Genomic DNA, 6,133 nt, shown 5'->3' with positions numbered 1-6,133 from the left:
AAAGGGTTAACTTAAAACCCTACCGATCCCAGAGGCCAGAAAAGAAGCCATGAAAGCAGAGGTCCGAAAGATGCTTGAGCTAGGGGTTATCGATTAATCACAAAGTGAATGGAGTAATCCTATAGTGTTGGTACCCAAGCCAAATGGAGAAATCAGATTCTGTAATAATTTCAGAAAATTAAATGAGATATCAAAATTTGATGCTTATCCCATGCCTAGGGTTGATAACCTAATAGAGAGATTAGGACGGTCCAGATATCTGACTACATTAGATCTGACTAAAGGTTATTGGCAAGTTCCCTTAACGGAGCGGGCCAAAGAAAAAACAGCTTTTTCCACACCAGATGGTGTATTTCACTATAAAGTGTTACCTTTTGGGTTGCATGGTGCACCTGCCACCTTCCAAAGAATGATGGATAGAATCCTTAGGCCCCATAGTGAATACGCGGCTGCCTACCTTGACGATGTGGTTATACACAGTACAGATTGGGAAAAACACCTTCCCCGAGTTCAGGCAGTAATAAAGTCTATACGAGATGCAGGTCTAACTGGCAATCCATCCAAATGTACGATAGGTTTGGAGGAGGCTAAGTATTTGGGCTACACTATTGGGAGGGGTCTCCTGAAACCACAGAAAAGTAAGGTAGATGCTATTGTGGATTGGCCACGTCCTGTGACAAAGAAACAAGTTCGGGCATTTCTGGGCTTAGTGGGCTACTACCGTAGATTCATACCTAACTTTGCTACGATCGCAAACCCGTTGACAGAGCTAACTAAGGCAAAAGGCCCAGTTATGATCAAGTGGACTCCCGAGGTAGAGAAGGCATTTAGTACCCTGAAGGAGGTTTTGTGTGCTGACCCAATTTTGGTTGCCCCTGACTTTACAAAAGAATTTGTGGTACAGACAGATGCGTCTGATGTGGGCCTAGGAGCGGTTCTTTCTCAGGTACACAGGGGAGAAGAACATCCCATTATGTACCTGAGCAAGAAGCTGAATCCCCATGAACAGAGATACTCAGTGGTTGAGAAAGAATGCTTGGCCATAAAATGGGCACTGGAAACACTTAAGTATTATCTGTTGGGGAGAAGGTTCAAACTTGTCACAGATCATACGCCTTTGACGTGGATGAGACATAACAAGGAAACAAATGCCAGAGTAACTAGGTGGTTCCTTAGTCTTCAGCCATATAACTTCTCTATGCAGCATAGAGCTGGTAAAGACCAGGGGAATGCAGATGGTTTATCCAGAGTCCATTGTTTGTCGGCAAAGGTCGCTACGACCGATGGGTCTAAGCTGGCGGGGAGGATATGTGACAGAGTCTATGGGAGGGTAATAGAAGGAAGGTATCTCGGACCCAGAATCCTCCATAGTCTATACTCATTCACCTGCCCAATTAGCAACTGCTGAGGCTTTAATTAGCAGGTCTCAGAGCAGGAAGGAGAGAGATACAATCTGACCTGCAGAGAGAGCAGGTCTGTGCAGAGCAGCACCAAACAAAGTGCTAAAGGTTGGTGAAACCAATGTTTATTTTTGTTGATTTGTGTAGTTTATTACCCTGGTCAGTAAGGGACATTACTTTATGTTTAGTTAGTGCTCAAATTTGAGCTAGGATTTTGTTTGTAGATGTTCCTTTCTGTTGTGCTGCAGTTTTGAACAAATTGATTGTTGCATGGATTTTTGTGCACGATGTAAATAAACCACACAATTTTTGCACAAGAGACGGTTGTTCTATACCTGTTACCCTAGAGGACTGTGTTGCTTTGCCCATAAAGGTCACAGTATCCAATAATTAAAATAAAAATAATTTTGCGCATCAATATTCCAGTAGTAATTTTGTATATGCCATTTTGGGATATATTAGCAGAAATTTGACATTTTGTGAATAAATCTTAGACTAATCTGGCTATTGAATTGTCTACTGGAGGTAAAGGGAGCCTTGGGAGTGATGTGAAAAAGCAACTCTATCAGTTATTTAAGCAAATTCTGCATAGATTGGATGGATTAGCAAGAATGGCATTGTTTAACGAGTTAATCCAACCATCATGACAACTTCAGTGATTTGAAGTGTTCATGGTGTCTGGAGTCTGCATGTACAGAGTCTCGCTGGGAAGCGCTGCACATACAGAGATTAAGCCCTTTACTCCCGAAGGTGTAACTCTACCTCCGACAACGTTAACTGGTGTGCCATTCATTGGCTGAGAACAGTCTGCTGAATCTAAAGCGCTCAGCCTGTAAATGAATAGCCAGCAGGATTTGCATCCAGCTTCTGCTGCTGTGCATAAGCCAGATCTCAAATCCTGCTTCACAGCAGAACAGGTGCCCAGAAAGAGGGCCAGGGTACTCTTGGCATGAGTTACGCTTTATAATAAGTAATGCTTTATGTATGAGTTTGTCCTATTTTTTTCCCCTTCATTTTATAAAAAGTGCAGATTTTATTAGAAATTGTCACTTTATATAAATTAACTTGGTAACACTCAAGCAGACAACCGGTCAATTTACTTCTGGATTTGGTTAGCTCAGCTGAGCTAAACTCAATAGGCAGTCAATTGCCCAGAGCACCTGCCTTGCAAAGGCTTCTAATTCAGCTGCATTTGAAAGTCTGTGATTGGACAGCCACAGAAAGCCTGGGGGGTTTATAAGGGGAGTGCTTGCAAAGACTGCAGACAAGAGAACTGCCGGTTCTGCAAGCTGTTAGACATAGCCCCAATGAAAAATGCATACGTAATTAAATGCATGCGTGTTTTCATTGAGGGTACATCTTCTAAACAGTGATTTGTTTTGTTTTATTTGGGCAGTGGAGTGCCCCTTTAATGCTGTTCATCATTATTTGTGTTTGTGTACTCACCAGAACTTGGTTGAGATGTGCTTGGAGCTGATGAGGTTGATGGACCTTGAAAAAAAAATGGAAAGCAAAAAGTAAGTTCACACTTGTAATAGTGCAGTATAGTGAGCTTCAAAACAACAATGTCATCATTATAATGTAATGATGAAATTAATTTTACTCATTGAGATTCTGATTTGTAAGCTTTTAAGACCACGTTGCATGCTTTAATGAGGCCAAAACAAAATTCATAATAACAAATCAGATTTAACAGCTTTGAGAGAGAGAGGGGAAAAAAAAGTGGGGGATTAAAGAGAAATCTGTTTGGAGAACATTTCTGTCAAACATGGACATAGTCAGTGGCGTACTAAGGGGGGGGCGGGGGGGGCGGGGGGGGGGGGGCCACTGACTAGGGGGGTGCCATGACTTCCAGTGTCATGTGTCACCCCCCATCATTACGCTGCGCACAGCCGCCTCACCATTGCGGCCAAACACAGGCGGGACTTCCTTCTTTATGAGGAGGAGGGGGAGGAGCGTTGCGGGCCGCGGCGTCGCGCAACGTGATGACGACGTGCACAACGCCGTCAGTCCGCCTTCACGGATCTTCAGCGGAAGGATCCATTTCCGGGCGGTGAGGCACCCAGTGGTCGGACTCGGCGGGCAAGCAAGGCATCATCAAAATGTAAGTAGAAAGTAGTTATTTTATGTCTGGGGCTGAATTAATTAAAGGGGGGGTGGATTAATTAAAGGGGGGGTGTATTAATTAAAAGGGGGTGTATTAATTAAAGGGGGGTGGATTAATTAGAGCGGGTGTATTAATTAAAGGGGGGTGTATTAATTAGAGGGGGTGGATTAATTAAAGGGGGGGTGTATTAATTAAAGGGGGGTGGATTAATTAGAGGGGGTGGATTAATTAAAGGGGGGTGTATTAATTAGAGGGGGGTGTATTAATTAAAGGGGGGTGTATTAACTAGAGGGGGGTGTATTAATTAAAGGGGGGTGGATTAATTAGAGGGGGGTGGATTAATTAAAGGGGGGTGGATTAATTAGAGGGGGGTGTATTAATTAGAGGGGGTGTATTAATTAGATGGGGTGGATTAATTAGAGGGGGTGGATTAATTAGAGGGGGGTGTATTCATTAGAGGGGGTGTATTAATTAGAGGGGGGTGTATTAATTAGAGGGGGGTGTATTAATTAGAGGGGGTGGATTAATTAGGGGGGGTGGATTAATTAGAGGGGGTGGATTAATTAGAGGGGGTGTATAATGTATTAATTAGAGGGGGTGGATTAATTAGAGGGGCTGAAATAATTAAAGGGGGTGGATTAATTAGAGGGGGGTGGATTAATTAGAGGGGGTGGATTAATTAGAGGGGGTGGATTAATTAAAGGGAGGGTGGATTAATTAGAGGGGGTGGATTAATAAGAGGGGGTGGATTAATTAGAGGGGGTGGATTAATTAAAGAGGGGTTGTGGATTAATTACAGAGGGGTTGTGGATTAATTAAAGAGGGGGTGGATTAATTAAAGGGGATGTGGATTAATTAAAGGGGATGTGGATTAATTAAAGGGGGTGCAGCACGGGGGAAGTTTATTTAGAGGGGTATGTTTAATTAAAGGCACCCAGTGGTCGGACTCGGCGGGCAAGCAAGGCATCATCAAAATGTAAGTAGAAAGTAGTTATTTTATGTCTGGGGCTGAATTAATTAAAGGGGGGGTGGATTAATTAAAGGGGGGGGTGTATTAATTAGAGGGGGGGTGTATTAATTAAAGGGGGGTGTATTAATTAAAGGGGGTGGATTAATTAGAGGGGGTGTATTAATTAAAGGGGGGTGTATTAATTAGAGGGGGTGGATTAATTAAAGGGGGGGTGTATTAATTAAAGGGGGGTGTATTAATTAGAGGGGGTGGATTAATTAAAGGGGGGTGTATTAATTAGAGGGGGGTGTATTAATTAAAGGGGGGTGTATTAACTAGAGGGGGGTGTATTAATTAAAGGGGGGTGGATTAATTAGAGGGGGTGTATTAATTAAAGGGGGGTGGATTAATTAGAGGGGGGTGTATTAATTAGAGGGGGGTGTATTAATTAGAGGGGGTGTATTAATTAGATGGGGTGGATTAATTAGAGGGGGTGGATTAATTAGAGGGGGGTGTATTCATTAGAGGGGGTGTATTAATTAGAGGGGGGTGTATTAATTAGAGGGGGGTGTATTACTTAGAGGGGGGTGTATTAATTAGAGGGGGTGGATTAATTAGGGGGGGTGGATTAATTAGAGGGGGTGGATTAATTAGAGGGGGTGTATAATGTATTAATTAGAGGGGGTGGATTAATTAGAGGGGCTGAAATAATTAAAGGGGGTGGATTAATTAGAGGGGGGTGGATTAATTAGAGGGGGTGGATTAATTAGAGGGGGTGGATTAATTAAAGGGAGGGTGTATTAATTAGAGGGGGGTGGATTAATTAGAGGGGGTGGATTAATTAGAGGGGGTGGATTAATTAAAGAGGGGTTGTGGATTAATTACAGAGGGGTTGTGGATTAATTAAAGAGGGGGTGGATTAATTAAAGGGGATGTGGATTAATTAAAGGGGATGTGGATTAATTAAAGGGGTGCAGCACGGGGGAAGTTTATTTAGAGGGGTATGTTTAATTAAAGGGGGGGGTGCAGGTTTTTTTTATTATGGGGTTGCAGTATTTTATTAAGGGAGGATGTGCACTGCAGATTTTTGTTTTTTATTAAGGGGGTGTGCAGGGTTTTTATTAAAGGGTGTGTGCATGTTTTTTGTTAGGGGGGTTGTGAAAGTTTTTGTTTTTTATTAAGGGGGTGTGCAGGGTTTTTATTCAGGGTTTGCAGGGTTTTTTTAATTAAGGGGGGTTGTGCAGGTTTTTGGTTTTTTTAAGGGGGTGTGCAGCTTTTTTTTTTTAATTAAGGGGGATGTGCAGGGTTTTTTATGTGTAGGGAGTGTATGAAATTTATGTGATCGGGGTGCAGGGTTTTTATGTGTAGCGAGTGTATGAAATTTATGTGATCAGTGTGCAGGGTTTTTATATGAAGGGCGAAGGGCAGGGGTTTTCTAGAAGGGGCGAGACCAGGGGCTTTGTAGAAAGGGGCAGGGGAGGAGTTTTCTAGAAGTTTCTCACCAGCCCCTTTCTACAAAAGCACTGGTCTTCCCCCTTCTACAAAAATGGCGCATTTATACAAAACCCCTGCCCTGGCCCCCTTCTACAAAACCTCTGCCCTAGCCGCTACATCTTTTGAACCCAGATCCCTTTCCTATGCTATTTCTAAGGATCAGCTCAATAAAGTGGTATGGGT

Source organism: Pelobates fuscus, chromosome 13, assembly GCF_036172605.1.
Source record: "Pelobates fuscus isolate aPelFus1 chromosome 13, aPelFus1.pri, whole genome shotgun sequence".
Lineage (NCBI taxonomy): Eukaryota > Metazoa > Chordata > Amphibia > Anura > Pelobatidae > Pelobates > Pelobates fuscus.
The sequence above is the reverse complement of the archived record's forward strand: the minus strand, read 5'-3'. Positions refer to the sequence as shown.